The 13,353-nt window shown below is 34.8% G+C and overlaps 1 long non-coding RNA gene across 1 annotated transcript in view; it reads right to left on the bottom strand.

The window, feature by feature from the left end:
• LOC144366600 (uncharacterized) overlaps nt 1-13,353 on the bottom strand; it is a 94,868-nt gene that overhangs the window by 43,742 nt on the left and 37,773 nt on the right. The gene's annotated exons all lie outside the window — the stretch shown is intronic.

The raw sequence follows: 13,353 nt of genomic DNA, 5'->3' as shown, positions 1-13,353 counted from the left end.
AGGCTATTTTTTTCTCTAGGAGTTTACAGCCATAGAAAATATGATATGCCTAACGAATTGCAATGTGATATTAACAATGACTGCTTATTTATGATAACTTGTTTGCTTATTTAGTAGTTTCATTGATTAACAATTTGAACAATTGGGAACAATTTTAGCAATTGTTTTAGCAATTGTTCCCCGAAGACCAAAAGACATAAATTATATGGGCTTCACTGACTGAGTTATTTGTCATCTAACACTATGGAATTTAGGTACTTAAATGTGCATTAGAATTTGGCAATATAAAAGTGAAATGAATTTCTGTTTCTGGGTATATTCATAATTGAGGATAAAAGTCATCATCCAGATGAAATTTTGCAGACCTATTTGTATTCTAACATTTTGGTCTAAATGATATTTTTCTGGAAATTCATTCTGCTAGCATCAGGAAAATGAATTGTGATGGGATGTATGCTGGTGTTTTCTGATACTGTGTTTGGCCCCTCCAGCCACTCTGTACTCCTGAAATCTAAAAGAAATAACCTTTCAAGGGGGTTTAGGAGTGAATGCTGTGTTTACCAGGACACTGAAAGAGCTATTCTGTTAGGATGTCATCAATTCATTATCTCATAAATGATTCAAAATGTGTACTGCAAGGTAAATGATACTCTGAAGTAATGTATTATTTTTGAGCTGCAATATGGAAATTCTTTTTTAATTGAGATACAATATTGGTACATCCCAATGGGATATATTATGGTAATTTGATACATATATACAATGGGTACTAAAAAAATCAGGTTAATAAACATTTCCAACTTTGCAAACATTATGCATTTTTTTTATGTTCTGGGAATTTTGTAGTCTTATAGTCATTTTGAGTGTAGATTGTTTTAACCAATAAAGGGTTTGTATTTAGATCTGTGATTTGGGTTGCTTCTTGTGTGTATGGTGATAGAAAGGGATCTAATTTCATTCTTGCCTTACCAGAAGAAGAACTATAAATAATGCATCTCTGTGTTTTGGTGCTTTTCTTTTACTTTCTTTCTATTACCCTTCCTCCCTGATCTTCTCAGTCTCTAGAACTACTATTCCATCCTGTTCTTCTTTAAGAATGATTTGTTTCCACAAATGCATGAGAACATGTTTTATTTGTCTTTTTTTGTGACTGGTTTATATTTTTTAACACAATGACTGCCACTTCCATCCATGTTTTTGCAAATGACAGGATTTCATTCTTTTATATGGCAGAATAGTACTCCAATTATGTACATATGCCACATTTCCATTATCCATTCATCCACTGGTGGGCATCTGGATGGATTATATATTTTAACTTTTATGAGTAGTACTGCAATAAATATGGAGGGCAAATATCTTTTATTCATAATAATTTAATTTCCTTTGACTATATTCCCAGTGTTGGAATTGCTGGATCCTATGAATGTTCTCATTTTGACTTTTGAAGAACCTATATACTGTTTTCCATAATGGTTATATTAATTTACATTCCCACCATCAGTGCTTAAGAGTTTCCCTTTCTCCATATCCTTTCCTGCATCTATTTTTTTTATAATAACCATTCTTATTGGGATGAGATAATGCTTTATTGTGGTTTCACTTTGCATTTTTCTAATTATTGGTGAAATTGAGCATGTACTTTTTGATTATTTGTCTTCTTTTGAGAATTACCTATTTAGTCCTTTAGTATTTTAATTGGATTATGTATGTATTTATTTATTTATTGGTTGTTTGATTTTGTTTTTAATTTCTTTCATAGTATGGATATCAATCCCTTGTTGGCTGAATAGTTTGCAAATAATTTCTCCATTCTGTAGAATGTCTGTTAAACCTATTGATTATTTTCTTTGCAATGCATAGGATTCTTAGTTTAATATGTCTATTTTTACTTTTGTTTCTTTGTGGTCTTATCTAAAAAAAAAAAAATCATTGCCTACCCAAATATTTTAAGTTTTCTCCTGCTTTCTTACAGTAATTTTATAGCTTCAGGGTTTGTATTTAGATCTGTGATTTTGTATTTAGATGTGTGTATTTGGGTTGTTTCTTGTGTGTAGTGATAGGAAGGGATCTAATTTTAGTCTTCCAATTTTTCCAGCACCATTTATTGAAGGAAGTGTCTTTTCTCTGTTGCATATTCTTGGTTCCTTTGTCAAAAATCAGTTGTTTGTCTGATCTGAACATGAATTAATTTCTGGGTTCTCTACACTGTGCCATTGGTATGTGTGTCTGTTTTAAGCCAGTGTGCCATGCCCTTTTGGTAATCACAGCATTGTACTGTTTTTTTGAAACCAGGTATCGTGATGCTTTTTGCTATACCCCAATATCAGAAATTATTTGGTTATCCTAACAGGACTAAAACCAGTTGGAGTAAACATTCCCTGGTTTCTATTTAAATATCTTAGGAAGTAAGATTTTTTTTTTTATCTAAGAAAATCACCCCATCTGTTTTCTGGTACTTGATGTTGTTTATTGAGTGACAGTATCAAAATCTCAAAGGATATAAAAACCTCCCTTGCTTAGTAAATATAAGCACTAAAATTTAAACAACCTGAGATTAACTTTATTTCAGAGTTGTTGTTGTTTTAGTTGAAATCTACAAGAATTGTAATAACTCCATGTCATAAAGAGGACAAAAGGTTCAGGAAGAAGAGGTTGAGAGCTTCCCAAACTAATTTTCTCTCACTTCTCAACTCTGCCCTGGGTTAGTTTGGTAATCAAATTTTATCTCCATGAATGTATGCATAAAGTAGAAATCACATTCTGTACCTACTTTCGGTCATGGCTATATTGCATAAATCTATTTCCACGTCCCCAATATACCTTTTAAAACCTGGGAGCCAAGCAATAAAAGCTTTTTTAAAGCTTCAAGTTGATGATAATAATTAATTTACAAACTTAGTTGATGGTAAGTGTCACATTTAAAACTCATTTCCATGGTGTATGTGTAGGCTTCACTTTTAATATGCAAAATACCTTGTTTGAATTTAATCTCCCTATGCTTATTAATCATATACAATATTAGGAATGGAACCTCAAAATAACATGGGCTCCCAGAGAGTGGCTTTTCTGTAGCTTCCTTGAGTACATTAAACACTTAAGTACAGCATGAGAAGTCGTTCCTGCATGCTTAGCTATTAAATAAAATATTTTAAAATGTACTTTATTGCCTAACATGTTTTTAAAAAATGTGTATTCTTATCAACCTAATTACTTTTTCGCTGGTAGAAAAAGTGGTTAAAGAATAAGATGATGAAAAAGATTAAGGGATATTTATCTTAGGTCACACATGCTATATTTCTTATTTGGGAAGGACTATATAGACAGAGGGCAATAGCAGAGATGGGGTGGGGGACTGCAGAGAAATACTTCCTTCCTCAGGGGAATCCTGCATCAACTTTCCTTTCTAAACCAAGAATACAAGATAATGTGATTGGTTAGGTTCTGGATCATTTGCTGGTCACAGTTCCCTAGGAAACATGTATCAAAGGAGCAACACGGATGCAGTTACCTTCCCCTCCTCCCTCTCTGGTCTCCTGTGTTTTGCTGCCAGGAGGCAGGAGCTAGAGGCTGGAGATGAGACTTGGCATCAGGAGACAGGAGTGGCCCACCGGGGCCTTTTCTCTCAGCCTCCTCTGCTCACCAGAAAGTTCTGCTTCCGGTGTTTCAGCATAATCTCCAAGGGATACTTGGATTTCAGTTTTGCCATTTGTAGTTCAGTCAGGAATATCATCAAAAGAAAGGAAAGTTATAATTGGGGGCAGAGAGATGGCATTCCAAGGTCTCTTCATAAGAATACCATTTAGTAGTCACTCCCACAAACACTACACAATGCTTATGTCACCATATTTACTCCTCCCAGCAATAAACATGAGTGAAAGGAGTGATGATTACACTGATGAGATCTTTGTCAAAGCAACAGAGACAGGCGCTGTCATATTTTTAGGAGGTTATACAGTTCAAGGAATAAACAGTAAATTCCGCCTATAGTTTATTGCCTTGAGTTTCCACCAGATGAATTTCCAGAAAGCATTCCTACTTGGAAATTAATTATTAATCTAGATAACATTAGTAATATTTGTCTATTTTGTTTAGTTATATTTTAATGTCTAGATAGTACCACCGAAGCTCTATGCCAGCTCTCTTCCATGGAAAACATAATTCAGGTTATTAGAGGATTTTTTCTTCCTCTTTGGACAAGTGTGGACCTACCTTGTCATTATTGTCCGAATGTGATTTGGTGTTTTGTCCAAGCTTTGATGAAGGATGAAGTACTGGTGTGGCTGATTATTTGTGCCGATCTTTCAGGATGGGAATTACTTTGAAAACTGTGCTTTTTCCTTCCAAATAATTTCCACTTACAACTAATGGAACCCAAAATTAATCATATGCTAAAACTTTCCCTTACTTTATCCTGAATCTCAAAAAAAAAAAACAAAGAAAAGAAAAGAAAAAAATTACATTAAGTATGCAACAGGAATATGGGGAAATTAAAAGAAAAGGCTGTGTTCCACATTTGTTGAAGATGACAGGAAAGAGAGCAGACACAAAAAGAGACAAAGGAAATATAAAGAATAATGAAAGCAGCATGCAGATTTCTTGGAAAATTGGGAATGGAACCACCATTTGACCCAGCTATCCCTCTCCTCGGCCTATACCCAAAGGACTTAAAAACAGCATACTACAGGGACACAGCCACATCAATGTTTATAGCAGCACAATCCACAATAGCTCAACTATGGAACCAACCTAGATGCTCTTCAATAGATGAGTGGATAAAAAAAAATGTGGTATATATACACAATGGAATATTACTCAGTAATAAAAGAGAATAAAATCACGGCATTTGTAGGTAAATGGTTGGAGTTAGAGAAGATAATGCTAAGTGAAGTTAGACAATCCCAAAAAACAAATGTGGGATATTTTCTTTGATATAAGGAAGCTTATTCATAGTGGGGTAGGGAGAGGGAGCATGGGAGGAATAGATGAACTCTAGATAGGGCAGAGGAGTTGGAGGGAGAGGGAGGGGGCATGGGGTAATTAATGATGGTGGAATGTGATGATCATTACTATCCAGAGTGCATGCATGAAGACACAAATTGGTGTGAATATACTATGTATACAACCAGAGATATGAAAAATTGTGCTCTATATGTGTAATAAGAATTGTAATGCATTCTGCTGTCCTATATAAATTTTTTAAATGTACATAAAAAAGAACAATGAAAGAAGAGAATCACAGTAAGAGATGACCAGGAGAAACAAGATCCTCCCATAGAACCACAGAACATCCTCCACACTTGGGGGTCAAACCATATTTTAAAAGCCAAGCACTGTGGTTTGTCACGGAAGAGTCCATGCCTTGGAGGCTTGATCCGCTGTGGGGCCTAGTAGGAAGCCCTTGTGGGTGCTGCCTTGGGAAGGGAATCTGGGTCTTCTGGAGTGAGCAGGGTTTATAAAGGCCTGGACTTGACCTCTGAGGATCTTTCTGTATCAAAATGAAATTTCTTGTCCCTTTATACTTTGTAAGCTGGTGTGATGTAGCAGAGAGAACCTTCAGCAGAACTGAGATGATTTGGGCCCTTAAAGCTCCAAAACTCTGGGTTATATTATTCTCTTTTCTTTACAAGTAGCCTGTCTCAGGAAGTCATTAGAACAATAATTAACGTACAACTGGTGAACATACTAGGGAACAAGATAATATAACTGGACTAAAAGGCCTTGGTCCTCTCCATGCCAACCAGATGCACCATGAAATGACAGCTTCCCCTCAAGGTGGTTACCTAGAGGTGGCACCTAGAGTGAGCCTCCTGTTGAAACCTAAAGGCTGCTGTCAGGGAGACAGTGACTGCTAAGGACAATAAGATCTAGACTCCTGCAGGAGATATTTCCAAGAGGCTAAGAAAGAGGTCTGATGCTAGACCCATCACATCATTATGCTACTGCAAGCAAGTCACCTGCCATCTTTGTGCTTCTGTGTCCTCTAAATGGAACCACAGCATTATCAACGGCATAGAGTGTGGTAAGGGCTAAGTGCCATCATGCAGAGTGATCACTTACTGAGCTGCTGGCGCGGTGTTAGAGCTCATGGGCTCAGTCTCTGTTATGAGCACTGAGATACCCAGGATGTGGAGAAGTTTTCTAATTCAATCATTCCCATTGTAGCGATGGGAAACTCTCCCACAGAAGTAACAGGCAATTAATTATAAGCAAGGTAGTGATTAAATGAGATGTTTTTAACCCTAATTCACAAACAGGACATATAAGCCACAGAAGAGAAATAGATACAGTGGCAAAAGGACATTCCGAAGCTCAAGGATCGGTGCCTGAAACTTGTGACAATTACTTTCATGAAAGGCAAAGGACACGAGTGTCTATAGGAGCCAGCAGGCTACGGGGCTGATAACGTGTTTCAGAGGTGAAGTCGAAGGTAACTATAAGCCACTTGGTAAATCCCCAGGCTCTTCTCAAAGTAGAAAGCTGAGGAGGCTTCCTGTTTGATGCTCCAGTTCTAGGCTTAAAAAAACAACAACAACAAAAAAAAATCCAGCATTCCCCAGCTTCCTCATTGCTCAAGGTGAGCTGAAATAGGGCACATCATGCGTGGCTCACAGGCCGCTGTTTTTGCTCTCATGTGTGCTTTTCCCAACTGCACAGAGTCATGTAGTGTGGTCTCTGCCAGAAGCCCCACACATGCTCAATGCAGCTCCCACCAATTGTGAAGGCTTTTTCATGGTGGCAAGGAATAATTACCATTGCAAGGCATAAGGCTGACTCTTTTAATAAAACAAGGGAAACAAATGATCTCTTTTTACATCTTGATTATCTTCTAGAATGGAGTCTCTGAGGACTGCAAGAGATCTCTCTCTATTCTCATCCAATACATTTAAGATACAAATATTATGAGACATAATTAAATTTGTCTGAATCTATTAGGCCAAGCATTGGCCTCAGAACCTATTTTAGAACACTGAAACTCAGAAACACACACCTAAAATTTAGAATGTTTAGAACTTTGTTGGGCTGCTCCCGAGTCTCTTGAAATCAAAAGCAAAACTGCGTTTTAGGGGCAATACCCAATATTTTTTTTTTCTCAAATGTTAATAAGAATCCCTGTCATGAAAATATTAACAACTGCTGACCTTAACTGGCTCACAAAATACCGAATCTGAGTTTCTACTACAGCCCCACAGTCATAATACAACTAGTGGCTAGTTTGCAAGGGCCTCAAACCCAGTTCAAAGTGACTTAAGAGTTGAAATGAGCACATTGTTTCTTGTGCTTTAGATATGGCTAGATATAATATTTTATATAAGATCATGAAGATTAATTTGTTTTGTTCTCTGTTTGTTGAATATAGTCTTTCTCAGTTTCAGGAAAGACTTTGCCACATGTAAGCAAGAAATCCATTGTAGTCCCCATCTTACAGCTTCCTAGCTGAGCAAACCTGCAGGAAATTGTGCATCTCCTACCCAGGAATTCCAATAACTGACTCTGATGGAACTAACTGCAGTTACCTCACTTATCCCCAATCTGATTACTGTAGCCCTGTAGATCTCAACTAGTGGCAATTTTGCACATTTGGCAATGCCTGGAGACAATATTCATTGTCACAATGTAGGTGCACGACTGGCATTAAGTGGGTTAGAGGATAGGGACACTACTCAGCATTGCACAAGGCTTGAGTCAGTCCTTACAATAAATAATTAACAAGCTCCAAATTCAAGTGCCAAGATTGGGAAAACCTGCTATAGCCAATGTAACTGAAGATTGGTCAGGTCTGTCTGGAATGGGAGAAGAATACCAAAGCATCAAAAGCACAGAAGGGAATTTCTAAAGGAAAATTAAAATGTGTGGCCAGAGGAAGGATTTATTCCAGACAAGCAAAATCAAAAGAGATGTCTTCTAAAGGCATCTTGAACAGCGATGAGCTCCCCATCATTGAAGGTTTAGGAGTCAGGAACTACAGTAAATGTATTCTGAAGTTATTTTTTAATCCTTACATAAGAATGAATTTGTTATTATTATGTACATTTTATAGATTTAGCATTTAATACCCACCTACCTTGGAGGCAGTGGAGTATTTCAGATTTGATTTCTGACTCCATATTTGATTTCTGACTCCATAGTCTCAGCTCTCTCCATAGTATTATGTGTCTCATAAGATTCACTTTGGAGGAAAGAAAAAAGCGACACTTGCAAAGACAATAAGAAGACATAAAAGAATCTTCTCAAGTGATTACTCAGATTGGTTTAGATTCCAAGGAAAATGAATGCTTGCCTTAAAAAAATACACTGCATAGGTTGTACATATTCTGAGTATGCATCCACACACTGGTATGTACTTTACATTTTAGATTACTGAATTATTCCTTTTTCGTTTTACCTGCATGAGTTGAGTCTTGGGGGGAGGAATCATCAGTCTTTTAGGACATACATTTTCTGACTTCTTACCTATTTTTTTTTTAATCACCAAATGTTAGGTTTCATTGCTTGCCATAAAGTATTTGTGATTTACTCTTCTCCCCAACTTCTGTGAATTGGTAAGATAGTCGGTGATGACTATTTCCAAAAAGGAGCCTACACCCCTAGATTTGTATGCACGTGTATGCAGGTATGTTTTAGGGGCTGGACATAAGGAGTTAATAGCTTTATTAGCAAAGAGTCAAAACTGACTCTGTGTCTGTCTCAGCTATTGTGTTTTGTTTATAAATCACATCATATTTTAGACTTTGATAATTTTTTATAACTTTTTATTATGTAAATTTTCAGACATACCCCAAATAGAACATAAAATCACCCTGTCTATCAATTAGCCAACATCAGCTGCAATTAGTTTGTTGCTTTCCTATTCCATCCAATTCTTAGTTTTTACTGAAGTACTTTGTTGCAAATATCAGGTGTAGTATCGTTTAACACCTAGTTATCTTAATTTATATCTCAAAAATGACATTCTAATACAACCACAATGCCATTATCACACAAAACAAAGAGGATATAAAGTTCTTAATGTGGTCAAATGCCAAATCCAGATTCAAATTTCCCTAATTCTCTAAAAAGTTCTTTTTACCTTAAGTTTCTTCAAATTCAGTATTTAAGAGGGGTTCACAAATGGTAGGAAGAGAGAAGAACTGCTGAGTCTCTTGAGAGAGAACAGTCCTCCTCTCCATTCCCATTCCTTATGTCACTCATTTGGTGAAAAATCCAGATAGTGTGTACTGCTCTGAATTTACCAGATTGTTTTCTCATGGTGCACTTGGACGTATTTGTCGTGACCATGAATTCTGTAGACTATGATGTAGAGCTAAAATCAGATTCAGGAAAAATTGAATTTTCAAGAATTGATCATTGTGTTTGTATTGTATTCCAGGAGAGGATACATGCCTCACCTTCAGGGATACTTATTGATCTCTAATGAGAGGTGGAAGCAGCCTGATTCTTTCATTATAAAGTATTGCATTTAATCTTCTGCTTAATAACTAATGATTATTTGAAGACCTTTTACTTCAATAAGCTATTTTCCTGTGGGTCATAAAATGGAGGTTTTTCCAAATTCTGCCAACACTTTTGCATTTGTGAACTGTAATACCTTGTAAAATAAATTTCCCTCATTCATCAGGGATATTTAATTTCCCTGAGATCAAGTTCATAAGGAAAAACCAAGATCAATACTTACTTATTTCACTCTAATGACCAATGTTCTGAGTAATTGTTGGTATCCTAGCAGCCATCAGTAGATTTCAGTTATGTGTATCTTGTTTCTATATCTCATTTTGAGGGAGAGATAGGATGTCCTCTAATAAATTTGTGTGTGTGGGGGTTGTATTGATATTTATTTTATATTTTAGTTAAATGCAGTCATTATTTTTTCTTATAATTTTTTAATATTGAAAATGTTAAATGTATGAAATTTTTGAGGGAGGAGAGTAAATAGTGAATTTATATATCCATCCCCTATTTTCAGAGATCACCAATTCATAGAAAATAATTTTCCTATAGATACATATTCTTTGTTTCCCCAACCCATATTATACAAAAGTAAATTCCAGTTATGAAGTTTTTATAATATTAATTATGTGTATCTTATAAAGAGACTCATTAAAAAATGTATACCTCCTATCATTACAACCAGAATTAATTTCTCAAAATCATAAGATAACAAGTTAGTATGTGTCCCAAATTCTCTTACAAATATATGTATAAATGTTTATATATATAATTATCTTACAAATATATGTATGAATGTTTATATATACATTTTCTTTTTCCTCTTCTTTTCTTTTGTCCTTATTAAAATTGCTATTATTATTTTGAAGAAACTAGCTTTTAAGTACTCTTGGAGTTTGCTGACTTCATAACTATTAAACACAAAAACAATTTCATTCATTATTTTTTTTTTATTCTTAAGTTATCCCATCCTTAGCTAGTGGAAGACAGACTTAATACAAGTTGTTGTTATTTAACTTCATTTTGTCTCATAGTACAAAGTTAGAGAAAGTGTTAAAATTAAGGAGTAACTAAGGGAATAAAGAAAAAAAAATATAAAGTTTTCTAAACATTAAAAGAAATTTTTAAAGGTAAAACTGGCTTTTCTTGATTCTGATTTTTTAAAGTGATTCTAAGTAAATCACTTAGTAAATCAGTAAATCAGAATCGAGAAAAAACATTATTTCATGTCAATATAATTAGTGGATTCTCTTTCCATAATAAAAATATTTTCAAATTAAATAACCAAGAAGAATACAATTTTATATTGAGTATAAGATGTAAAACTTTAACAAAAGAAAAGGTAAAAATAAGAGAACAGCAAAGATAAAGTAGGAGAATTTATGTAATAATGAAATTAGGGATCATTATCTTACATCAAAGCAGAGAAAAATGATGACAAAAATAAAATCAAAGAAGAATAATTTATAGTACCAAAGACCATAATTCATAAAGAAGATATAGCAATCACTAATATCCAAACCCCAAAAAACACAGGTACAGATTTGATGAAGAGATTATCGGCAATGTAAAAAAGAAGAAATAAAAAGTCAAATAATAGTTCACTTTAACAAAGCCTTCAGTTCACAGCAGTTCAAGTAAAGAAATCATTACTAAACAGAATACTTTGTCTGATTGTATGGTCAGCATTCTGTCACTGTAACAAAATACCTAAGAAAATCAACTTAAAGGAGGAGAAATTTATTTCAATTCACAGTCTGTGATTATTTGGCTCTGTTGTTTCTAGGCCTGTGATGAGACAGAGCATCAGGTTTGATAACTCATGGTGAAGCAGAGCTGTTCACCTCATGATGGCCAGAAAGCAATAAGAGTAAGAAAGGAAGGGTATGTCCCCGGTAAACCCATTTCATCTCACCAGGCCTCACCTCAAAAGGTTTCCAATACCTCTCTATAGACCATTAAGTTATGAATCCATTAATGTCTTGAGATGAGATCAGAACCTTCTTGATCCAATCGCCTCTCAGAAGCCCCAACTCTGAACACTGCTCTATTAGGAACCAAGCCTTCAACGCATGAGCTTTTAGGGAATATTTCAGATCCAAACCGTAAAAGTCAACTCAGGCTATCATAGCAAAAGACTGCAAATTAGGTGGTGTAAACGAAAATGATTTCTTTTTCACATTTCTGGAGGCTGGAAAGTCTAAGATCAAGGTGTTGGAAGATTCTCTTTGTCACGAGGGCCCACTTCCTGACTTGGAGGAGATGACTTCTGGCAGGGGGAGAAAGTCTGATGTCTTCCTCTTCTTATAAGGCTACTAATCCCATCATAGGAGTTCCACCTTTATGAGCCCTTCTAAACCTAAATACATCCCAAAGGCCCACCTCATAATACCACCAATAAGGGACTAGGGCTTCAGCAATAAATTTTGGGGTGACACAACCATTCAGTCCATAAATAAGCATAATAAACATAATAAATGAATGCAACAAGTTGTACACAAAAATATAAGCCTTGATCATAGAAATCACTCCACTGCATCTGCATATAGAGTATTAGTGAATATTGATTGCAATTTATGAAAAAAATTAAATTTAATACATTCATGCCTAAAAAGTAAAACAAACAAAAAAGCCTTATCTATGATGACAGTACAATAATGTCATAAATTAATAAGATTGAGATAAAAAAAAAATCACTAAAGTTCTCCCACCTGGTACAAAAGAAAAGAAAAGAAAAGAAAAGAAACATAAAACCCAAAATACCTCTGCTAAAATAACTGAGGAGTGTGCAGGAATTCCCGTTGCCTTACACCTTCATCAAGACTTGTTATGGGCAGTTTTTTTTTTTATTTTTTATTTTTTTTTTAATTCAGCCTATCTAATGGATGAATAGAAAGCATAACATATCTTTTTTTAAGTTTTATTTTTATTTTTAACTGACATATAATGATAATGTTTGTACATATTTCTGGGGTACCATATGATGTTGTGATGTGTTCCTTGTGTTCATCAAATCAGGGTAATTATCATCTCCATTACTTTAAACAATCACCATTTCCTTGTAGAGAAAACAGTCAAAATCCTTTCTCCACGTTATTTTGAAATACATAATGTAATATTGTTAACTGTAGTCACCCCATTGTGCAATAGAACACCAGAACTTATTTTCAATCTTTCTCTACCTTTATGTTTTAAGTACATGTCTTATAAAAGCATGTGTTTTGAGCGGTGGATATAACTCAATGATAGCGTGCCTGCCTACCATGCATGAAGACCTTGTTTGGTATCCCAGTACTGCAAAAAAAAAAAAAAAGTACATGTATTTTGTGTTTCTTATTTTCTTATTTTTTTCTAAATATTTATTTTTTGGTTGTAGTTGGACATAATACATTTATTTTATTTATTTATTAATATGTGGTACCGAGAGTTGAACCCAGGGCCTTGCATGTGCTAGGCAAGTGCTCTAACATTGAGCCACAACACCAGCCCCTTACTTTCTTATTTTTAATGACTGACAATCTTTACTATTTAATTGGCTCATTTAGTTCATTCAATTATTGATCTAAAGTTAAATATATCTTAATATTTTCCATTTGTTCCACATATTTCTGTTTGTTTCTGTCTTTTATTGCATTCTATAGTTTTATTGATCTTTCCCTTATTTTACCCCTCCCTCCCTTTGAAGGATATATAGTCTTTCACAATACATTTAGTGCTTTTTCTAAAGATTTTCCATGCGTTCTTGACTTATTCAAGTCTAACATTAATCTCTATGTTTATCTTGGTTTTGAACATAGAAAGACCTTAAAACATTTTAATTCTATAGACCCCTCTTCTAGGATATGATAGTTTTTGGGTATTTTAATTCCAGTTTTCAGGTATTTTTATTCATTTATTCAGATGCAG

The sequence above is a fragment of the Ictidomys tridecemlineatus genome, chromosome 1 (assembly GCF_052094955.1).
Source record: "Ictidomys tridecemlineatus isolate mIctTri1 chromosome 1, mIctTri1.hap1, whole genome shotgun sequence".
NCBI lineage: Eukaryota > Metazoa > Chordata > Mammalia > Rodentia > Sciuridae > Ictidomys > Ictidomys tridecemlineatus.
Note: the sequence above shows the minus strand (reverse complement) of the source record. Positions and strands in the feature narration are given on the sequence as shown.